We start from the raw sequence: 24,580 nt of genomic DNA on the forward strand, positions 1-24,580 counted from the left end.
GGCAGAGAAAGACAAATACCATATGATTTCACTTCTATGTAGAATTTTAAAATAACAAAGCAAAAGAATAAACAAAACAAAATAGAAACAGACACACAGATATAGAGAACAAGCTGATGATTGCCAAAGGGGAAGGGTTAGGGGCTGGGAATAAAATTGTTTTAAAAATAGAAAAATAAAATCAAATGTTAATGAATAAAAAAAATTAAATAAAAATAAATAGATTCAGCTTGTCATTTTATAGTCAAACCATTTACACACACACACACACACACACACACACACACCTTTTTATAGAATTTCCACACAAAGTTATTTATTTGCCTGTAATCTTACTCCAGGGGAGTTCGGCTGACTTTCTCAAGATACAATGGAAGGTGGCTGTTCAACCCTTTTTGCCGGCGGTGCCTCAAATTTCTACTTGTTCGTTAAGAGAATTCTCCAGAGGCAGATGTATTACAGCACTTTGAGAACAATATTCACACCCACTGCTGAAGAGTGAAAAGAGATAGCTCAAGGTTCAACCCTGTGAAACAATTTAGTGGCTAAATGTGTTACTTAGGAACTAAATCCAAGCAGGTACTTGGAACGAAGCAATTAAAAATGGTGACAAATAACTCCCAGAGTATATGGGTATTAAGACTCGTGCTCAAGACTTCCATCACTGCCTCTGTGCACACACTAGACTTCAAGTACACATTTTTTTATACCCTCTCTTACCTCATGGCCATTGCTTGTGGGTGATGAATGCGAGTGTGCACAGAGCAGCATGCTGATGCATTTTCTCCTGCCATTGTATGTAACATGTTTTCTAATTCTTTTGCTCTATTCAGCATTTGACCCCAACGATGGGGGATTATGGTATTAACTCTCTACCCAGCACACATTCTTTACAGACTCTCACTAAATACTGTAAGCCTGCTGCAGAGAGGAATAAAAGTGAAAGCATACCGTCTGGTCTTAAGCTGAGCACACAGAGGGTCGTGATCCAATTGGAAGAGAAGCAGAATTTTTAAAAAGAAAGAGGTTTGACCAAATTTTAATCCTTGTCATTTTCATTTTCCTTACCCTGTGGATTTGGGTGATTTTATTTACACTGTCAGCTTGAGCCTAGGGATTGGAAATTCAGGCTTTTATGGAGATTATTAAAAGTACATACAGTACACTAAAGGTTGGGCTAACTGATATATGCTGCTAAAAATATGAATGTGAATGTCCTGGTATTAGATGTACTGGCATACATTTCATCCTCCTTAGAAGGTTATTCTTGGGAGCTGGACCTGCTGCAATGGTAATGAGATGCGGGCTGTCAGGATATTTCTAATAGGTAGCGAATGGCCAGGGATGGAGATGAATTAGCATTAGTCAGATGAGAAGGTAGCTCTGTATACCATTAATTTCAGTGCAAAGTAATTCCACCATCCTTCTCAAAGAGAGGGAATTGTAAATTGGGGGGAGGAGGAGGGCAGGGTTAAAGCTTCAAGGATTTATCGATGGGTTGGACGGGCTGCAATGTCATCCAAGTCTCTAGGCTGGGTTTTGTTTGGCCTGAGCTTCTCAGATGCATCACTCAAGACTTTTAGTTAAGTACTGTCACATAGGCCTAGATTACAAAGATAAATCTCTAAACCTCACAATCTTTAAGATCTCAATGGAAAAATGAAATGGTTTACCGATCTCAAAATACTAGCAGCATTCCTGCTTTGCTGAAGTAGGTTTCAGGTCTCAAAGACATGGAAGTGCTACTTTACAAAGTAGCTGACGATGTGGGACTTGTGTGCTTGCAAGGTTATGGATTACGAACAACTAAATAGGCTCAAGAGGGTTTTAGAGAGATGCATGGATCACAGGTCTACAATGGACCACCAAGAGAAAATAGGGTATTTTGAGGACTTATTCCCAATCATGGGGGCCGATGGCATCCCCATGCACACTGTGTGGTTTCCTTGGATGCCACTGATAGATCAAGAGTTATGGCCACGCTGAAGCTTCAAGTGTGCTCCACACCTAGAAATGCGGACGAAGGTAGGTGGCAGGGAACAACTGACCGAGTATTTACTTCACTTCGAGCTCTCAAGTCCCAAGACCTGCACAATGATGACCAATTTAAGGATTGAGGTTTATATCTCTTTGTCATGCCATAGAAAACTGTGTGGTCCCAGAAAAATGTGCTATCCAGGCCATAGAAAAGGGACCACAGTAAAAGGTGGGTTTTCAATGCCTTCATGTTTGAAACTTTAGTTCTGAACCTCTAGTCCCAATTCACTTATATTCTACATCCTGACTTGTTCCTCACCCTCTTGACTTCAAATCTGGTGATTCATTTCCCGCTTCGCCCACATACCCCTTACCCCCCAAAGCCTTACCCCCATGCCCCCCAAACCAGCCACCCTCTGACTCAAATGTTTATTTCCCTCTTAAACCCTGATCCTGCTCTGGCTGTATTGCCTTCATGTACAAGGAGTAAACACCCCACCAGGTCCAATCTGACACATGGATCTCTTGATGCCAGTGTGCCCCATCCCCCAAGAGTGGCTCTCCCTCCAGTTGTACCTCAGCTGTACAGCAGCCCACAGGTAGAATCTGTTTGAGGATGCCAATCAACTACCTCCAGAAAGAAGTAAAATGTGCCCTTTCGTGTGATGGCATACAAACTGCCGTGGCTCTGACCCATACCACCCCGATCCTCCCTCATCGACTGTCTTTTAAAAATATAAACGTATGTGTTATGTTATTTATATATTTTTTCAAATCAAGGTTCACATGTTTTACTTACTGGATTTGCATAACAATTCTATAAGTCAGAAAGGATAAATGTGAGTTCTTTCTTCAGTACAACAGTGCTAGTAAGATAAAGAAAGTCAAGTGACTTGGCCCATATCACAGTGATTTTTCAGAGCTTAATTCACCTGATCAGTACTTAATCAGCTACCTACGTTTCCCTGGACTGAGAGCCTCTGAAGAACAGTGAGGAAATCCATGTGGTCACTCTGTATGGAAATGAATAAGTAATTTTGATGAGAAGATGATAAAATTGATGCTAATGATGAGAGTGATAAATATGGTTTTCATCTCCAACTGTAGAAATCAATTTCATTTTCCTGACTTTCATATCTGTATGCTTTCACACTAATTGTTTCCTCTACTGAGAATGCCTTTTTCCTGCCCTATTTGCCTAGACAATCCCCCTTCATCCTTCAGAACCTGATACATAGGTAACCTCCTCTGTAAGATCTGTACCTCTCACTGCCCCCTGCCCCTGAACTTCAGACAGAACGAACTGTGTCACATGTTAATGGTGTTACAATTAGGATATAATTCATAATGCTATTATTTGTTGATCTGCATGTTTCTCCCACCCGATGATGGACAAGGCCAGGAACAGTGGCTTATTCCTTTCTGCATTACAATCTTTGCCACAGTGCTTGACAAGTTACAGATATTCAAAAAGTATTTTTTGAACCAAATGTGATTAAGATGACGGTGATGATGATGATGATGATGGGCTAGGAGGATGCGTTCACTCCTTTCAAGAGAAATAAGGGGCCTTTCCAGCCTCTAGAACTAGTTTTCAGTTTAGAATAGTATAGTAATCACGGTCATCAACGCAGGCTGCTATAAAATACAATTTCCAAATATAAGTGCTATAACCCAATTGAAGGCTATTACTTACTCATGGACATCTGGTGTAGGTTGGGCTCCTTCCATCGTGTGGCTCATCCATCTTGGAGTCCTTTGCTTCCAGCTATTCAGATGGCAGAAAAATGTAGAGAAGACATACCAGGTTTAATACATTTGGCTTCAAAGTAACAGTCATCACTTCTACTCATGCTCCATTGGCCAGAGCTCAGGATCACATGGCTCATCTAACTGCAGAGAGGCCTAGGAGGTGTAATCTTCCTGTGTGTCCAAGAAGAGACGCAAAAATGGTAAACACTAAAAGTTTCTTGCTGGGGCAGCTGGATGGCTCCGTTGGTTAGAGTGCGAGCTCTTAACAACAGGGTTGCTGGTTCAATTCCCACATGGGATGGTGGGCTGTGCCCCTTACAACTAAAGATTGAAAACAGCAACTGGACTTGGAGCTGAGCTGCGCCCTCCACAACTAGATTGAAGGACAACTTGACTTGGAGTTGATGGGCCCTGGAAAAACCCATCATTCCCCAACATTTCCCAATAAAAACAATTTTTTTTAAAAAAGGCATTATTCTTAAAAAAAAAAAAAGTTTCTTGCTGTAGTCTGCCCTCCTGGACACCCAATATCTATTTTACTCTTCCTCTCACTCACATAGCAGACTCACCTCCCCCCAAGAGGACAATGCAAGGTCCCATCCAGTCACCACTTCCAGGTCAATGTCCAGAATATCTGGGTGATGCACCATCTTCTCCATCCATCTGATGTGGTACCTCTAGGTGTGGTAGCCTACATATTAAAAAGACAAATTATCTGTACCCTACTTCCCCACCATCACAGTCCATCTATAATAGTGGGCAAATGACAGGAATATATTCCCATTCGCAAGGAAAAATAATAGACAACACACAGCATCATGATCCACAGTCATGCAGAAGCCTATCAGGGTCAGCATTGTGAAATCCATCCCCTCTGGATCTGGGCATGTGGATGTGTGTGAAGTTAGCTCTAGGAAGGACTCCCTTACTTATTCTTCAATTTGGCCACATGTGAAGTAGGTTTGGAGAACACTCTTCCTTCAGAGCAGAGCAGCTGTAAAAGCTCAGCTTCTGCTCAGTCTGGAATGGGTTGGGATGTCAAGAATTGTTTTAAGCCTTGAACAAGCAAGGATTTTTCAAGTCCAAGCCCCTGGTTTCTTTGGCAATGTGATTCTGAGAAACTTAGAAGGTATATATTTCTTCAAGTCAGGTCCATGTGACAGTAACCACACCCAGAGTTATTTTTTAGACATTGTTATCAAATCTACCCCTTTTGTTCACCTTTTCACCTCCATACCTTTCTTTCCCTCAGTGCAATTGCCTAAACACACTGAGGGTATCAGAAGCAATAGGTGGAAAGGTCATACCTCTGCTTTGATTTTTGCCTCAAATGACTGCATTTCACTGAGAACTTTTACTGGATATTTGTCACTTAAAGCCTTTTTTTGGTACCACATCTTACTGCGTCTAAAATAAATTTATTTTTTCTACTCCTACATCTCAAATTGCTGGGCTCTGTGTTCTATTTTATTTCTGCTTGCAAACTCATGAATTCTTTCCTGAGTTATCTCTTTCTTGTGCTACATACCTTCTTCAGCCAAAAACACTACTAAAATCCTGTTTCTAGCCATTTCCCCTAAAGATATGAACTGTGCACATGACTGCCTAATTAAGAGCAGGCAATAGTTATACCAATGATTTGTCACTGCGTAACCTGAATTTCCATCTTTCCATTTTCTGGTATGAGTTTCCTTTCTGCCTATGGCTGCACTACTAAAGCAATGATATATATTTAGGATAGTGTAACAACCACAGAATATGATTTGGTGATGCCAATACCCCACTTATGATACCAATTTCTGTATGAGAGCAATAAATACCAGCTGCTATAACAATAACCTCAGTTATCTCACACCTAGGTTTACTTCTCCCTCATGTCACTGTCCAGCGCAAGTTTGGCAACTCTCCTTGGAGGCTCTCTTCCAAGTGGTGACTCAGGAACCCAAACTCCTTTCATTATTTTGTGACACTGAAATCATAAACCAGTGTCACCTTAACTCACTGTGGAAGGGACAGAAAAAGCTGAAATATTGTTTATGATGTTTTTAAGGGGCAGGACTAATTTTTTGCCCAGAACTCTGTCACATGACCCCAACCTAACAAGGAGGAAATGAAATGTCCATGTTTGCTCAGGAAGAGGAAACGGGATTGATGAGTTTATAGCTCTCTATCCTGTATCTGAATGTGTCATTTACTTGACTCCTTACTGATGACTGACCAAACTGAGAAGAGATTGTCTTTCTTTTCTCAGTCACTAACTAGCTGCTTGGACAATAATGACGTTTTATTTTTATATTAAACATGCAAATTCAAAGGACTTTAAAATTACTTAAGAGAAATGTAAGGCTTTTCCCACTTCAAAAACAAGATACGATTGAAACACTGAGAGGTTTCTAGGGTCCCACGGTGAATAATCCAACAAGTTACCACACCTTTGGCTTTGAAAAATAACCATCTCTAACCAAGTCTTTATAGCACAGGCAAATGAGTGTGTAAATTGCCCATAAATGACAATCATGACCATGCAGGTCCCATGATGGGGATGGCTTAGTCTAAGTCAGCTGATTATCCATGTGCTCTAGTAAGACTGATCAGTCACTCAGTGCCCTCTCCTTTGAAAGGCACACCTCAACCCAAGGGGACATAGGACCTGATTCAACAACAAGTAGTAATTAGTGTAGTAGTACAGTGGAAAGAGCACCGGTTTTGGGGAAAACAGATCTAGGGTCTTCCATCAGTTGTCTTCCACGTCCTGAGCAAGTAATTTGAACTTCTCTGAAACTCAGAAGACTGCTAATCAACTCTTCCACTGCGCTTATATGAATCCATTCGGAAGGAAATTGGTAGATGAGTCTAATGATGAACTAAAGTGACCATAAAAGCAAGACAGCCCAGGAAAATCCCACCTTTGGAGGTTTCAGCATGAGAATTGTCTAAGTGCCACCTTCCCAGCCTCAGCACAAACCGGTAACTAGGTTATAGCTTTGCTGGGCCCTTCAGCAAAGCGCCTTCCTTCCCCAGTGCTATCTCTAGGCTTCAACTCAAGTAGCTGAATGACCACAGATAACTAAAATGGGATAATCTCCAAACCATAACTCACAGATGTCATATTTTAAGTTCAAGTGATATAACCTGCCTTTTTGTTTAAGTCATTATTCCTATGGTTTCCATCCATTAAATCAATGCTTCTCCGCCTTTAAGTGATAGGTAAATACCAACTGGAAAAAAAGAAATCATTGCTCCACATTTATTATCAAATTAGTAAATTTTGAGTGCTTAATAAAATGGTAACCTTGAAAGATAAGCTTTGACAAAAAAAAAAAAAAAGAAACTTCTAAATTTCAAAAGCTCCCTTTATATAAGCAAAGCAATACATGGAGTCACAATATGGAATTTGACGGGTATAGAGAATATCGAATATGATACAAGGGGCATTTCACCTGCCTGGAGAGAAAGTTGAAAGTTGTTCTGGAACTGGGAGGTGGAAGAAATGGAAAAAGTAAGGATAAAGGAAACTAGCCAATTATGTGTGTCCCTGACCTCCTAAGTTACCCACACTAGGAATTCCCCAGAGCAGTGGAGCTTGGCCCTTGCTTTCCTGCGAACATACCAGGAGAATTTCAGGCCCAAACTCCCCCTCCCTCCAGGAACCTTCATTTGTATTAAAACCTCAATAATACGACACCATTGCCAGGTAGTTTAACCTGGCCATGGTAGTTGTTTTGGTGCCCTTAAGTAGAGCTTCTGGCTTCCCAAGACCTGTACTCGGTACACATGGAATCCAGAAGTTTCCATATACCCCTGTGGGAGGATACAGTGATACTGAGTGTCCAGGGAACATGCAGGGACCTGGAGTTGGAATAGGATGGTCATAGAGTGCAAGGACTCACCACCAGAGGCAAATGGCCAGGACCATGGGCAGGTTAAACACAAACCAAAGAGACCAGATGAATGAGCCACTTCTCTGTGGTCACAGCTCAGGGTACCCAGGGAATAGACCAGAACCATCCTGCAGCAAAGACCAGCAAGGAATCCGAGGTAAGATACTAAGCTCCTGCCTCCTACCACCACGAGGTTACATAAGCTTCCTCCCAAGCCCAAATGCCCTCTGGCTGATAGCTGGGGAGAAAGAGGAGAACCCCTGGAAAACTGGGCATTTACCTCCAAGAGGCTGTTGTCTACAGAAGGGGCTGCCTTGACTTGTCAAGTTTAAGTTCCATGCAGTTCTCCTCCACTTCCCTATAAGAGAGAGACAAGGGGTCAGAGCACAATGAGAAATTATATCAAAAATATAGAACGCTACGTGCTTTTCACTCAGCTTAGTGTAGTGCATGGGATTTTTAACTCCAGATTGTATTAATGATGCAGTCACTTGCCACCATGCCCTATCTCCTATCCCCACTTTAAATGGTAGAATGCAGATTGGCTAGAAATACAGATGTCATCTAAATTTTAAAGCTTTGTAAGGCTTTTTGTCTATTATTAAATTATAAAAACTTTTTTTCATGTCATAATTTCAATTGGGGGAGAAAAATTTTGTCACTACATTTTTGTCTAAAAAATGTAACTTCTTTACCATCAGTGGAGAGAATACAGAAAATATAGGAAAAGTACACATAGTTGTATTTTGTGCTATAAATATATATATATATATTTGGTATTTAGAAAGATAACAGGTCAGAAATACATGGAAAAGAAACCACCTGTGTTTTCAGGCACCTTGTCTATACTATTTTACACAGTCCTTAAGCTACCGGATAAGTCAGGCATTGTTCCTATGTTACAGATGAGGAAACTGCGATTCTGATTAATAAATCAAAGTCTACTTGTCCAAGGTCATCAAAGCTAGACGGTGCCACAGCTGGAATTGCAATGCAGCTGCGTGCCTTGGCACGACCCTTTCTGCTTTCCTGCATGGCCCAGGGTCTCTGCACCTCTCCCCAGCATGTCACACAGAGACCTGCCTAATGACCGCACGCCTGGTGAACACACAGGGCTGATGCCTCCTGTTCTCCAGAAATGAACACTGGAACATTTCTTCAAAACTGTCAGCCTTGGACTTTATTTGACCTTAGTGAGGACCAGCAGCCCAAGGTTATCTCCCCTCCTAAGATAGGAGGACTTGTTCTGTCTCACCCAAGTTCCCAGTTTTCATGCTCGATTGAAAGATTGATTTTTCTCTCTGGCCGCCACATTTGCATTCTCTCCAATTAGCACATTCATTCTTTGAGGAAAAGCCCAAGTTGCTTTTCTGGTTCCTCAGCTTCTCATGCTCCTGGTCTGAAGGGCCATTGTCTTGACAAATCAGGAGAGGGGAGCCTATTAGCTGGGCTACCTGGCCTGGCCCAAGTGCCTTCAGGTACCTACTTGCTCCCTTAGTCACTGGATATTTCACAAGAAGGATGCATGAGCCAGAAGGTAAGGTGTCATGACCACTAGGACACAGTCGCCCAAAGGAGCACCTGGGAGAAGACACAGGTCTTCAAAAGACAACAAAAAATGTTTTCTAATATGCGGACATCACATCCTGTGGCACATGAAGCTCTGGTAGGACAATTATGGTGGGCTTTCTGAAAAGGCTAAAAATGGCCCACTTCTGAGGACATAAGGAAAAACAGGCATCGAGCCAGTGGAAACCAAGAAGTAAGCCAGAAAGAAATGGAAGCCTTTCTGTTTTTCCTTACTAGTTCCTTTCTATATTAAAAGCCAATTTTACTAGCATTTTGTCAGCCAGAGTCTTTTGTAAACAAGTATGACTTCCCAATTCTCAGATCAGGGAAAATGGAGATTCATCAAGATGTTTTGAGGATTGTAATCCTTAAATGCTTTTGTGAGTTGTTAATGCAAATTAAATAGTGTCTGCCTTTTTTTTTTTTTAACCATTGAGTAATGATACTAATTTTATGCAGCCTGGTAATTCATATTTAAAATGTTTATTACATTTAGTTTATCAGAATATTTGATTTATGAGAGAATGTGGTACTAAATGGGCTAAGAATTGACTAGCGAGCGTCATGAAAACCCATGGACATCAGAACTAACAGGAGGAAGTTGCCTCCCCAATCTGATAATTTATTAGCTGTGTGACCTTCAGGTCCTTGGAACTCTCTGCCTGAGTTTTCTCATTTATAAATTGAGGATAATGATACCTAATGATATCCCCAGTGTATTAAGCTTAAATGAGATAGATATGTACACACGCCTAGCACACATTTGCACATAAGAGACATCCCACAAATGCACCTGCAATTATTATGATTATTATCATTTTTTTTTAAATGCTGCTACTACTAGTTGTATGAGCTTATTTAATTTGTAATTCTTTCCTTCTTGTTCCCCTAGCCTCTACCCACTCTGGCCTTCCATATCTCCCCTGGAACACTGCAAGTTTTCTCCAGTTCTATGATCAGTCCCCACTTTTCTCATAGAAAAAACAGTTGTTTGGGTGAGTCTGAGCCGCTCCCAGGGTAGCAGGATAGCTCTCCACTCTGCAGAGACACCGCCCCTGCCCTCATCTTGGTTCTTCCCATCATTTCCTCTTTCTCTGGGCCAGACCTGGATAAACTTGTGGTTTCCTTCCTTCATGCTCTCTGGAGAGCTGAGTCCTGTACACTTGAAAGCCTAAAAACTTGTCATTTCCACCTTGAACTAGTGGCTGACCTCACCAGACAGCCTGGGAAATGAATTAGTGTCCTTTAAGCACAACCAGAATATGAGCAGTGACCCAGCTCTCCTAAGCAACTACGGAAACTGTCAAGCGGTCGTTAAAGTTCCCTTTTTCCCAACCCCTTTAATTATGTTGAAAACTATGTCATATTGTTTTTGAAAAAGTTAATGAAATAGTAGGTAAAGGTGAACCAAGGAACATAATTTACTTGGATTTCCTTGCAAGCTTTTGATAAGGTCCCTCATAAAAGGCTATTAAGGAAAATAGATGACCAGAGGGCTATGGGCAAAAGTCTTTTTGGTGTATTAAAAACTGGTTAAGCTATATTAGAAGGAAGAATCACTGACGCTGGCTACTTCTTAGAGTAGAGAGAGGTTAATCATAAGCTGTCCCCAGTGTCAGTGTTTGGGCTTGAAATGTTTGACTGATTTATAAAAGAAAAGAAAGCAAAGTTGGTCAAAGACACAAAATGATTATCATGGTACAAATTTGCCAGAGTGTTTGCCTCCTTGCCCATCAACCGGGAGTATAGTCCTCAGTGGGAAGAGCTGGGCCTGCCCCAAAGATGAAGCCTCCAGGATGGGAACTAAGCTCTGAAAACCTTTCAGAGAAAAGACAAAACTGTTTCTCACTTGGTGGCCCAAGTGCAGCCAGGCCTGAAGCTGGAGGGCAGGACATGACAACCTTGGAAGTGTCCTTCCCACCCTTCCAGCAGATGGTGGTTTAAGGCCATGAAAAATTAGAAATGAGTGGCATGGGTGGAAAGCATTTAAGAAATATGAAGATACCATTTTGTATGCTTTCCATTCCAAAATTGTAAAAGAATAATCCTATTGGTAAAGGAGAGCCAAAAGAATGTAACGGGGACTAAGGCATTGAAATCATCTCGGGTAATTCTTGTATTTGACCTGATGCAGCAGAAAGTAAACAAGAGATACTGAGAACCTGTTTACTGCCTACTGTGGGGGCAACAGGAAGTGCTTCTTTTTTTACAAAAGACAACAGACCTCCTTGCTTTAAAGTGCCTATAATTTCACAATACGCTTATTCTCATAGTTATCGCTGTGGCCACCCTCCCCTCCACAAATATTTTCATTATAAAATGGGACAGAAGGAATTATACAAATATCTGGATGCTGATGAGGCAAATCCCAGGTCCTCTCCCACCCTTCACCCTCATTAACCTTTTTGACACATCTTATTGAAGCTCACCTGCATTTCTTCAAGATCAAAAAATCCTGAACACAGAAGTCACACTGCAAATCACTGGCAAAATTAATCGAGATTTGCTAAAAACTTTTTTTTTTTTTTTTGCCTAGTCAAGTAGTAACTCTAGTTCACCCATAGGGCGCTATTGACACAATAGAAATGCACTTCTTTTGAGAGAGAGACACAGAGAAAAAATGTGTGAGATAATACACTGTACATAAAAATACTCCTCTCAAGGAGTCTACCACTAGACCCACACAAATGTAGTCAACTTACTTTTGACAAAGATGAAAAGACAATTCAAAAGAGAAGGAATAATCCTTTCCAAACGGTAATGGAATAACCGGATGTCTATAGGCAAAAAAATGAACCTCAATACATATTACATACAAAAATTAACTCAAAAGGAATCATAGACCTAAATGTAAATGTAATTGTAAAACTATAAAATTTCTAGAAGAAAATATAGGAGAAAGCCTTTGCAACATTGGGTTAGACACAAAGTTCTTAGATACGACAGCAAAAGCACTATCCATAAAATAAATAAATTGAGTAAAATAAATAAAAATTCAAAGCCTCAGGGCCTGAGTCATAAGCAGGAATTAAAACAAAAGGCAAACCTTTCATTTTTCCAACCAGCCTTAGAGACATAAAACCTTTGCTCAGGAGCATAAGAAGCAGAGTGAGTAACTAAATTGAAAAATGGCAGCTCCTCAGCTAACTTTTCTCCAAAATGGGTCAGATAGAAATTAATGGCTTTTTCCTCTGCTTTCCTAGTAATTTCTGTGCTTTTATAGTAATTAACACATTCTATTGTCATTAATTGTCATAGACTCATCCCATCTCATGCACAAATATCCTCTCTGATTTGAGAGCTCCTCAGGGACAGGGCCTAATATTATTATGTCTGTGCACTCCCGGAACCTAGTAGAAGGACTGATAGGGAATGTGGAGTCAATAGATATTGAGGAAATAAAATAAAGAAGGAAGAAGAAAGCAAGAAAGTAGGAGAAAGACACTGTAAGAAGAAAGGAAGGGAAGGAAGAAAGAAAGGGAGGAAATAAGGAAGGAAGGGAGACAGGATGGAGGAAGGAAGGAATAAAGGAACGAAGGAACAAAGGAAGGAAGGAAAGAAGAAAAGAAGGGAGGAAGGAATGGAGGAATATAAAGACTGGATTCATTTTTTTATTATTGCCTTAGATTTTGAATGCTTCTTCTCCATCTTGATACCTTTCCTCTTAATGAAGCACAGAACCAACCCAACATCCCACCATAGCAAGTGAATGGATGCAGGGATAGAAGTGCAAAGGAAAGAAGGAAGGAAGGAAGGAAGGAAGGAAGGAAGGAAGGAAGGAAGGAAGGAAGGAAGGAAGGAAGGAAGGGAAGGAAGGAAGGAAGGAAAGAAAATAAATGAATGGAAAGGAAGAAACAGACAGAAGGGAGACTAAAGGGAAGAAAAAGGAAGAGAAGGGAGGGAGAAAAATGTGCCTGGGTAAAGAACATAAGGACAGGTAGGGTCTGTTGAGAGACAGGGCAGTGTCTGGTGTGGGAATGGGGCAGCCACAGGCCGGCCTGCTCATCTGAGGCCCTGTTTCCCAAATCAGCTTCTGGTTGCCTGGCCAGGCCACTCTCTGAAATCACCACCACCCTTTGTTGCTTGCACTGCAGCCCTGTAGACATCAGGAGCCATTGTGTGTTTCAGGCAAGCCAAGCCAGAAGCTGAGGCAGGAAGAGGGAGGCTGAAGCTACTGGCTGGCACTGCTGGGTCTGATCTCCCTGCTCCCGGCTGCAGACCTGGGTGCCAGAGCCACAGCAGCGAGGTCAGGGTGGTGAGGAGCTGCTGGCATGGCAGGGCTTTCACATTCTCTCCTTTCCAATGGCCCGGCCCAGCATTGCTGGGGAAACGGGAGGGGCCGGGCAGCCAGCAGCCGAGAGTGAGAAGTTCCCCTTGCCAGAGCCAGCTGCTGGCTGCCATCTGGGCAGGGGCAGTGCCAGTTTCCCAAATCTGCCTTCCCTTTGGAAAAGGAGGAGAAAACTCTGTGCTGAGAAGATAGCTTCTCCTTCCATCCTGAGGCTCTCACTTAAAAATCCAACAAAACCAGCCTTTAAAAAAGGAAGAGATGAGAATGGGCTGTTACCAAAGGAATTTGCTTCTCCTGGGGCCTTTACATCCAAGAAAAATCTCTGTGCCTACTCTCCCTGATTTTTTTTTTTTTTTTGGTTCTTTCATTTTATGTAGTGATAACCTTACTTTTAAAAATTAAATCTAATGGTTTGCACACAAAAACTGCTAGTATCTGTGTGTCCTTTTTATTTGTTACAGAAATGGGATCATCTGCCATAAGCTGGAAGTTCTCTGAGAGCTGTGGTTTCGTCTTTTTAATTCACTCTTTACCATGAATTACCCAACCCAGCAGCTCACCTAAACTGGCTCTCAGTGGGTGCTTTGTGATGGATCCTTCCATTCATCCATCCAATGTGTAATGAGCACCTCCTAAACATCAGCATAGGACTGTCGCTGATGAAGAATTGAAGAAAATCCGGCCCCTGTTCTCAGAGTCAAGCCAGCTGAAAGGAACCATTCCCTCAGGTCCTCCCAGAAGTTGGGGCAATGGGCACTCTAGCCGCAAGATGGAAGCCCTGTGCAGAGCACGGCCCCCCGACCACGTGTTATTTACTGGGCTACAACTATGGTCCGAGGAAGCAGACCAGACAGAGCAGAGAATCAAGGTGATCTTCTGCAAAACCAAAAAGCAGGCGAGCTGTTCCCATTGGCAAGAGTCATTTGATTGAATAACTGGCCAACATGGGCACTGACCAATCAGAACAAATGCTGGCTGGGAAAGACGAGGACCACCATGCTGGTACACCCCAGCTGAATATGAACTCTGGATTTATTTTTTATTATTGCCTTAGATGTCGAATCCTTCTTCTCCATCTTGATACCTTTCCTCTTCGTGAAGCATGGAGCCAACCCAACATCCCACCACGTGAATGGACACAGGGATAGAAGTGCCCAGTGTGCTTCATGAGAAACTCATCTTCACACAAATCCTCGTGGGGGAGGGTGTGGGAGGCAGGGAGGTGAAAGGCTTCAATTTGGCTTTCCAACTTTGCTGGCAACTTGGTTCTGAAGCAATTCGAAACATGCCTATTGTTCGTGTAATAGTGGGAAGAAGCAGGCTGAAAGCTGGGGACGATCTCCAGAGTGAGGCCCACTCTTTGAGAAGCAGAGTTTGGTCTCCCAGCTCTGCAGCCTCAATATTTAGTCCATCTGGGGGCACTCAGGACCTAAGAAAAACTGGTTCACGTGGCTCAAACTCACAGGAACAAAACTATCTTGCATTTCAAGTGTTTCTTAAATTATTTTACAATAATAAAAATACATGTAAATGCAGCTTGCACAGGACCAAGGCTCCACTGAGCACTCAGTGCTTGATGAATTTGAACATGAATGATCTCACATGACTCTCATCACAGTGTCTGAGGTAGGCCGGGTAGGCTTTACTGGTGCCTTGTGTAGCCCAGCAGAGGTAACCAGTTTGTCCAAGTTGGCATAGTAAGTGGCAGCGTTAGACCAGAAGTTGGGGCTCCTGACTTCTACCTACTTCAGCGCCCTTCCCATAATTCAAATTACTAACTGATGATATAAACTCCAGCACGCTGGTGACGATACACACTTGAGAAATAAAATTAAGATCAGAAGTTGCCTTGATGGCTATATAGATGGAAACAGAGGATCAGCTGGCTAAGAACACAGGCGCTGACTCCTGGCACTAGCCCCTGCTAACCATGTGATGTTGGGCAGGTTAACCAATCTCTCTAAGCCTCTGCTTTCTCATCCAGAGGAGTGAAATAGCACCTTTCGCACAAGGTTGCTGTAAGACTGAACTAGGTACTATAGGATCCTTATCACAAGGTCCGGCCTAGAGTAGCTGCTCAATGTGTGGTAGTATTCTTTGTTATTTTATTATTTATTTCTGAGAGGGTGACTTCTGCTCTCAAGTCAGAAAGCCCTCTTGTACTTGGCTGTTCTTGGCTGGTCTGTGATACCAGGAGCTCCTTCTGTCTACTGTCTCCTGCATGAGATGGGAGGAAGCCATTCATTCACATGTTGGTACTGTTCAGTGTGAAATCTATCCATGTCCTTCCCAGGAACATTTGCTTGTCTGTTTATTGAGCACTGACTTTCTCCCAGGCATCTTCTAATACTTTAGAAATATTAATCCATTTCATCCTCACTACAACTCTGTTAGGTAGGTGCTATAATTATCCCCATTTTACAGACAGAAAAACTGAGGCACAAAGAAGTCAAGTCACACATTTAGGAAATCTTGACAGAGCCCAGATTCAAACCAGATGGTCCAGCCCCAGAGCCTGTGCGTTGACCCCGTACACCAGGTAGTCCCCTCCTCTTAATAAGGAATATGTTTTAATTCAAAGAACTGTGATGATTTGTTGGCTTATAGGCAAAGCACCTTTCGGAGACTCTGAAATCTCTCCTCTACTCTCTTACCAAAAGCTTGTGCAGCACTGGAGTCTCTTCCTAGAGGTTCCTTGGGCCATAAGATTTGATGAGCCAGAGCCACTGAAATGGACTGACTTGCCTTAAAGTCCTTAGCCATAAATTCCTCATCCCAAATCAATTTTCAAAGCGCTTATCAAAGCATAGCTCTATGGCAGGCCCTGGGCTGAGATATTACTAACAACGTGGTTCCTGCCCTCTGGGGGCCTACCATTGAGGAGCACACTGCAGTGGCTGAAGCACACATGGAAACGCCGGGGGACAGATGACATTCAAATGGAACTAAAACGATCATAGGGATGGAGCACAGCCTGAAGGAATTTGCAAAAGCAAGCTTTGCGGGACTATGAGGGGACCTTGCACAACCATGAAAAGTGCACACAGAGTGAAGACAGTTTTGTTTGCAAATCCCAAAGCTCTAAACCCAGGGAATATCTCCTGGTTTGAAAGAGAAAGTTTCAGGACAAATAAAAGGTAATCCTACTTCAAGACACAACCTGTCTCAAGAGGTGGCAGGGGGGTGAAAGCATACGTTGTATCCATCAGGGTAAGGATGCTAGAGGTAATATGATATGCCAAAGGAAGTTTGGGGGGCTTGAGTTGCATTGTAACCAAGGCTCCAACAATACCTTGCTTTTGAATGGAGCTGGCTGTTTCCCATACACCCTTGCCTGGGGTCTTACCAGCACCCGGGAAAATCATCAAGTCAGGCATTATTAGGCCCACTTTATGTAACAGGAAGAGGAAGCTCTGAGAAGTTACTTGCCCAGTGTTTGCAGCACGGGGGTCTTCTCCAATTGCAAACCAAAGCTGAATTTGGTTGCTCAAGCCAAGTGAAGACATCTGGGGACCGCACACTCAGGTGGTCATTTTCATCTGAACCACCAGGATCCAAGGTGACACTGAATAGGAACTTTTCTGGACCAGATGAAGCCTAGCCACGCAGAGGACAAAACGTTCTACTTATAAGCCCTTAGGTCTCTCCCATTAAGCCTAGGCTTCCATGCATAACAGACTCAAGTGAAAAATCTCACAGAGGACTGTCCTGTTGATTTTTTTAACCAAAATAAAACAGCGTATGAGTTTTATCTCTTTATCTCCTCAGTCCAGAGGGAAAAAAAGAGACACAATCTGTTCTCCCAGTGGGACATTCACCTGATTAGATGTCATAAAACAGAGTAGTCCTTTAGTTAATAATGGCTGGAATACCTCTGACCCACAGTGACTGGAAAGAAAAAAAAAAAAAAAAAACACCTAACTACAGATAAACTCCCTAGGGTTTCAGATCCGTTTTGTAATAAGCCGTGTTATGAAGGAAACCTGGCCGCAAAAGATAGTTTGAATGCAAAATAAAGGTAGTTGACATGCTTTGAAGCAGATACACAGCTCCTGTGGAAGCACCAGAATCATATGTTTGGAGGATCATTATATTTCCTGCTTCACACTTTATTTGGGTCCCACCGTTCTTTTATACAACTCCTATTTTTAGTCATCACAGGCGCCATGTCCTGCCAGGCAGGGGCCTCAGCAGGGCAGGTCCTGGCAGGAGGGGCAAGGGTTGGAAGCCTGGAGAGGCAGGAGAGCTGGGCAGGTAGGACACAGGCAAACTTCAAGGAGCAGGTGCAGCCCACAGGACCAGACAGGCCGGAGTAGGGTTTGGGGAGGAGTCTCAGGGAAAAGAGTAGGGGAGCTCCATGGATGTAGGGAACAGTGAATTATCAGGAAGGGGCTGGAAGATGGACAAAGCAGAGGTGGGCAAGAACTGTTTGAGTTCTTCCATACACCTGTCAAAAAGGAGTGGGCGGGGGCTTAAATGCATAGGTTTGAGAACCTTGAAGACATCATGCTAAGTGAAGCAAACCAGTCACAGCAGGACAAATACGTCATGATTCCATTTACATGAGGTATCGAAAATAGTCAAATTCATAGAATCAAAGAGTGGAATGATGGTCGCTTCGGGGGGGGCGGGAATGGAGAGTTACTAACCAACAGGCATAAAGTTTCAGTTAAATTAATAAGTTCTAGAAATCTGCTGCACAACAATATACCTACAGTTAACAACGTAGTCTTACATACCTTAAAGTTTGTTAAGAGAGTAGATCTCATGTCAAGTGTTCTTACCACAATCAAATATATATATATATATATATATATATATATATATATATATATATATATATATATATATTAATGCATGGATTCCAGCCAAAGAGGTTCATTATGAGTCTGATTCAGGCTAAGGTGGATGTGTGGAGCTTGGTGCGAAGCTCCTACAGTCAGAGGCCTTTGGAGAAGAAAACAAAAATACCTGTGGTCATTAAAAACTGTTATAAAAGAAACCCTGAATCTTCATTTAGCATTCATTCATGCCCTCTCTAATCCTATGAGGTATTACTGTTGGTGAAGGGGCAGAAAAAAAGAAAGCAGAGTCTCCTGAGTGAGAATTAGCCATGGGGAGATGGACAGTTCTTCATCTTCTCTGATTTTAGACTGATTCTTTTATCTGGTCAATGAACCCCATCTTCTAGGCTCCAGACTTCCAGGTGTTGGAACTCCAGACTTCCTTAGGTGTTGGATAAAATGATATCCTGAATTCCTCTCTGACTCCCAGTTACTCCTCAGCATTTCATACTTGTTTGGCCATTTTTTTCTTTTGCACGTTTCAAAACAAATAACACAAAGAAGTCAAGAGGAAGTGCCATGGCACAGAAGATGGAGCCATACAAAAAAATCCAAGGGATGGATTTGACCCAATCATCCAGTCGTCTTTCTTTATTTCCAAGTAGAACAGACCTACGTTTCCCCTTCTGCCCTCTATGCAATCAATATATCTCCACCTTTGTGTCTTGATGTCTTCCTCCTCCTGAGCTTTGTGTGGACAGAGGAGGCCTCTGGAGAAATGGGGAGGAGTAGAGGCTCAGAAGCAGGCCCCGGACAATTGAGGTGCCATGTAGGAGAAGCTGGGAGGAACCCATCAGCAATGACTGAGGTAGGAGGTGGAGCTTGATGGCAGGTCATATTCTGGGAAACAGGTCTTGGGAATTCCCTCTTCAATTGACCCAACCATTTATGAAGGAAGACACAAAGAGAATTAGAGAAGAAGACTCTGCCAGCCAACTAGAGTAAAGAGAGAGATGTACTAGAAGTAGAGTGAAGTGAATGGCTGAGCCTTACAGAGCTGATGCCCAACCCCTGGACAGCAGTGGGCACACCAGTGGTACAGGATTCAGGTAGTCACGCCATCTTACTCACTTCGTTACTGAAGTACATAGACCAAGGTATCGTCATTTATTTGTCCTTGTAGTCTTGTGCCTTCTAAGTTTCAGGTGCTGTGCTAAGTCATGGGAATATTCTTAGGAACCAGGAGATTCTCTACTGGTTGGCAAGCATTTATTGAGAACCTACTTTGTGCAAAGTCCTGGAGAAAGCATGCGGAGAAAGGGGGGCTCAGAGAGATCACAAAATGAATGGAAGTCACGGTCGTAGTCATCCAATTGGTTGAAGCAATAAAACAAATCCTCATGAAATAGCTTGGTGGAACAACTTGAAGAAAACCTTACTTTTCTTAGCAGTACATTCTCCCACAAAAAGAGGTTCACTGTTTTTGAAAAAATGCTGGCCTTCTTAGGCATTAGGATCAGCTGGTGCCTTTGACTAAGAAATCCAGAAGCGAGCTAAATTTCTCTGAAAAGGAAACAAGATATTCAGTGGCTACTTTAGGGAAAGGTTTGGAGAGAGGGATGGGGGACCCAGAAGCCCATAACTAAAAAGAAAATTTGACAAGAGAAGGCAAAAATCGTGGTCTTTATTTATTGCTATGTGTCGTATCATGTAGCTTTCTCTTTCATTTCTTCATACAGGTGTAGTCAGTTCTACCGACTAAGCCATTAATGCTTTGTGGGTTGTTCAGTTTTGAGAGGATGTAATAAAGCCTAATATCTCATTTCCAAATAGTCAAAGGCACAGAGTTCTCATGTGAGAAAAACTATCTATGAGTTGCACTGAGGACACATTTTTAGCAATGCATTAGCTATTGAGATGTGAAATACATGTGCTCAGGAAGTTCAAAGCTAGGGCAGTAATCTGAGGATGGGTAGATAATTAGCACAGTCCTCCTAAAAGAAGCAAATTTTGAACTCAATGTCTCTTGGGAAATAGATTCAGGTTGCAGAAATGCAAAGGTACTTGTGTGACTTCACAGAGACCCAAAAATACACATATTGTTTCCTGACCTCAGCTCAAGATAGAGATAGGTACATAGACAGAAACACGTGTGCACGCCGCTATGCCAACACCTAGCACAGAGGAAAAGACAGGCACGTACCTGTTCATACAGCCATTATGGATGACCAGATACCGTTCAGCATCTGTCAATCTATGCAAAAGTGGCCCTTGTTCTCACTGAGATGTTGTACAAAATGTGGTTCATTAGTATTAAAACTGCATCACTGCCAAGGTACAGAAAAGTTCGATTTATAACACTTTAGACACTTTTAGTGGAAAATGCAAATACTTAGCAGAGAAGGTTGAGCGTGTGTCCCTTGAAACCGTTATCTCACAATGCTTAACACAGGTCTAGCTCTTTCACAGAAAAAGGCTATTCAACCTAAATCAACATCTGAGATCATCTTTACAAAGTCAGAATGGAGGATTTAAAGAACGCAAATGGTCAGCTCAGAAAATAAGAAATACAAATAGCCCATGAAATATGTCTCTGTGTGTGTGTGTGTTTAATCAGCTTCATGGGAAGTTAAAGAAATGCAAATAAAAATGATACCATTTTTGCCCTAATATGCAAAATTCAGAAAGAATAAAAGAGTTCAGTAATGGTTCAGATGGGAGTGTAGAGAAATGCATTCTCTCCTACAGCAGCAGGGATTCCAGTTTGGTGCATAACCTCATAAGAAGCCACGTATAGAAAGTGCTACACATGTACATATACCCCTTGATCTATATAAGTCCAATCCTAAGACTATATCCTGATGGAATACACAGGTAAGTGCATAAGGAGGTGTATGTAAGGATTTTTATCATATTGGTCTTTAAAATCATGAAAACTTAGGAACTATCTAAATGTCTAGCAAGAGGAGATTATTAAATAAAGTATGTTATCCAGTCAATGAAATGCTTTCTCAGCATCATAGTTATCATGTAAGGTTGTATGACACGGAAAAGTGTTATAATACATAGCAAAATTTTGTAAATGAGAAAAGCAGGTTCCACACAACATGATACTCTTTTATAATAACAAAACTATTTCACGTATTTGATGGTTAAACCAGAATAAAAGCTGCATGACAGCAGTGGGTCTTTTGGCTGTGAAATGATACCCAGAAAAGTGCCGGCCATAAAATAGGCTCTCAATAAATATGTGTTAATTAAATGAATTCATGCTTACGATGCACCAGGCATTGTTGCAAACAAGCATTTGATAGAATGTCATTCATTCTCACAACAGCACTGTGCTGTCTTGTTGTGGACTCAAGCCATGAGGAAGCACAGAGAGGGTAAGCAACAGGGCGCAGGCCACCTAGCTAGTAAGAGGTGAAGCCAGAATTTAGATGCAGGCAGTGTAAATCCAGAGTCTTCACTCAAACCCTTTCCTACACATATATGTACAGGAAAGTCTGGAAGAAAATGCACCAACACATCAACAGCAACAACTTGAGCCATTCTGGGTGGTGGGATTACTTAACACCTTGCTTTTCTTTCTTGTTTGTCTGAGTTTTCTAATTGCTCTGCAAGGCAGATGTAAAACGCAATGTATTTTTAAATATATAGTAATATAACTTATAAATAACATGCCATTTTCTTTAATGGATACTTTCTCTGACCAAAAGCAAAAGGAGAGCAGAGGAGAGGGGTTTTCAAGGGATGGAGAAAAGATGAGGAACAAACAGAGTGACAGTGATTCCCCATCCCCAGGCCTGAGAACCTTATTGAAAGATAGACGATCATGTTTTAAAATGAAGGAGAACATTGTTTTTCTGCACGCTCCCTAATGTTCCATGTGCTCTTCCCCATGTTCTTCAACCCAGGAGAATTCCAGGATACTTGCTTGGACAGACACACAGTGGCCCTAAGACACACAGTGGCCTCTTGTAGGGTCATCTCCACACGGACGCCATCATTTGGGTGCTATTGTCCAACAGACTTTCATGAGTCCTGTGCTGGAGTCTAGCGGGCATGAGGGATACAACTTCAACAACATACAGTCTTTGCCTTCCAGAAACTCAGAGGTGATTGGGGAGAGAGACTAACTGAAAACACATCAAGTATTTTAGCACTAATAGGAGGAAGTTCAATACATTACAGGAGCACACCGGGAAGGTGTCTCATTTCTGTCACATCCTGTATTTACCTGTATTATCACAGAGCTCACTTCATTCTCTATTTTAACTTTGTCATCCCTCTGTCCAACAGTCTATAAACTCCTTGAGGACCAGCGCTGTATCTTGTTCACGTTTGTGTCCCAGCACCTGACACAGAGTAGGCTGTCCAATCAGTAGCTCTCCCTGAATGGTTATGTCGATATGGAGATGGTTCTGTCAGCAATGTCTCCAGTTTGGCCCATTGAGGATCTGGCCGAAGGAGAGGCTATGCCTAGAAGGCAGTACCCTAGAAAGCTTTCTGGCTCATATGGAGGGAACCAGTGAACAGACAAGGAGAAGAAGGAAGGATTTCTAGGCTGAGTGAACACAAGTACAAGACTGAGTTAAGAAACAGCTGATTTGTTTCAGTCAAAACAGATGTGCCTGCAGCAGAGATGAGTCACGAAGGGCCATTTAGTCACACTGAGTTCAGATTTTATCTTGCAAGCTCTGAGGCATCCAAAAGAGAGAGAGAGAGAGAGAGAGAGAGAGAGAGAGAGAGAGAGAGAGAGAGAGAGAGAGAGAAGGGTGGTCAGATTAGGTTATAGAAAATCACTGGTACAACCACAGAAGTTGGAAGAAACGGGGCAAGTCAGAAGCAAAGAGGCCAGTGAAACAAGAAGACTAATGCCTGAAAGCAACTGGCACATAATGAGAAAGGACCTGGACAAAGGCAGGGGCTTCAAGGGTGGAGAGAAAAAGATACTCCAACATTATTTTCCTCCAGGCCAGCTTGACATCATTCTCAGGCATGCGGAACAGTTAAAAACTGACACTTGAGTGTGAAAAAGGCAAGACGATCTTAAGGTCCCAGCCATCCTGCCTGCTCAGCAGCACCAATTCCCCAAGGTTTCACACCCCACTCACACCTTGGAGTACACCCCTCCCACAGGCAGGAATGAAGACATCCTGGGAGCCAGCGAAACACTCAGAAGCAGCAGCAGAGGGGAGAAAAGTGCATTACAGAGCCCAGCATCTGTGTCTAGCAGCTGCCAAGCAATCTCCATGTGTTCATGCAGCTGTCGCGTGATCGCAATGGAAAATCGCAATGGAAGATGAAACAGAAGGGCAAAAAGAACGTTCAGCAACAGGCACTGAGTGCCAGGTAGCTAGGTGGGCTCTGGGGCAATCAAGGCTGATCTACTGGGGGAAACTAGGAAGTACTGCTTGCCTTGGAGAATTGCCACACAGAGCCTTTATGTAATCAGACCACTCCTGGGCCTGTGCATAGCAGAATACCAATCACCTCACCTGAGCCAGGTGACCCAGGAAAGTTGACACTGGGTTTGCCTCATCAGCTTCCTTAGTTTTATTTCAACTCTCCTGTCTCCATCTTTCTGAAGGCGCAGTATGACGTATCAGTTTGTGTTCAGATATGCGAATCAGTGCTCATTAGGGTGGGAGAATTGAGAAGTTCGTAACTCCCTCACCACCAAACAATCAAAGGGATGACCCAGGGTATCGTCATTCAACCAAGAGAGGGAATTTCTAGTTTTGACATCCACTTGTGGGCGGTTCAGGGAATGTATCATGTTGATTTATCCACTCATTCATCCATTGATTCAGAGATTTATTAAGCAACTAACAAATATATAAGACTATGCTAGGCTTTGTGGCAGCTAAGACTTATAAGGCAAAATAATAATGCCTGGGTGTTTCCCATGCTGTATGCTTACAAAGAAGTTCATCCATTATATTCTTACAACCAGAACTAATATTCAGTTGTTTGCACGGTACAGGCATTCCAGATATTTATAGCCATTGACTAGTCTGATTGGCCAGTGCCCTTGTGAACCAATTGTTAAATACAGTATTTTGAAGACCACCCCTCCCCACAGCAATGCTGCAAACTTGTATTTACATTCTCAAAGTATCTGGCCTGTGATCATCTCTTAGTGAGTGGCACAGCCAGGATTAGAACCCCAAAGGGGCTAACGATATCAGAGAAATATGAAATAATTCTAGGGTGATATGAAAACAAGTCCCTGATTATGTGGGCCAGAGACCAGACACAATATGTGGGTACAAAAAAAATATGGGAAAAGTCATCCGGCACTCAAAGCAAAATTGATGAAGGGC

General features: G+C 42.4%; 1 long non-coding RNA gene across 2 annotated transcripts in view; it reads right to left on the reverse strand.

Moving 5' to 3' along the window:
- Positions 1 to 24,580, reverse strand: part of LOC308487519 — a 198,075-nt gene that overhangs the window by 96,949 nt on the left and 76,546 nt on the right. For both annotated transcript variants that reach the window (XR_013991714.1, XR_013991715.1), the window contains exons 4-6: positions 7,891 to 7,968; positions 4,299 to 4,420; positions 3,674 to 3,745 (exon numbers count right to left, since the gene is read on the reverse strand). This is a non-coding gene — a long non-coding RNA (uncharacterized lncRNA). The remainder of the gene's footprint in view (positions 1 to 3,673; positions 3,746 to 4,298; positions 4,421 to 7,890; positions 7,969 to 24,580) is intronic.

Source organism: Rhinolophus hipposideros (assembly GCF_964194185.1).
Source record: "Rhinolophus hipposideros genome assembly, chromosome: 19".
Classification (NCBI taxonomy): Eukaryota; Metazoa; Chordata; class Mammalia; order Chiroptera; family Rhinolophidae; genus Rhinolophus; species Rhinolophus hipposideros.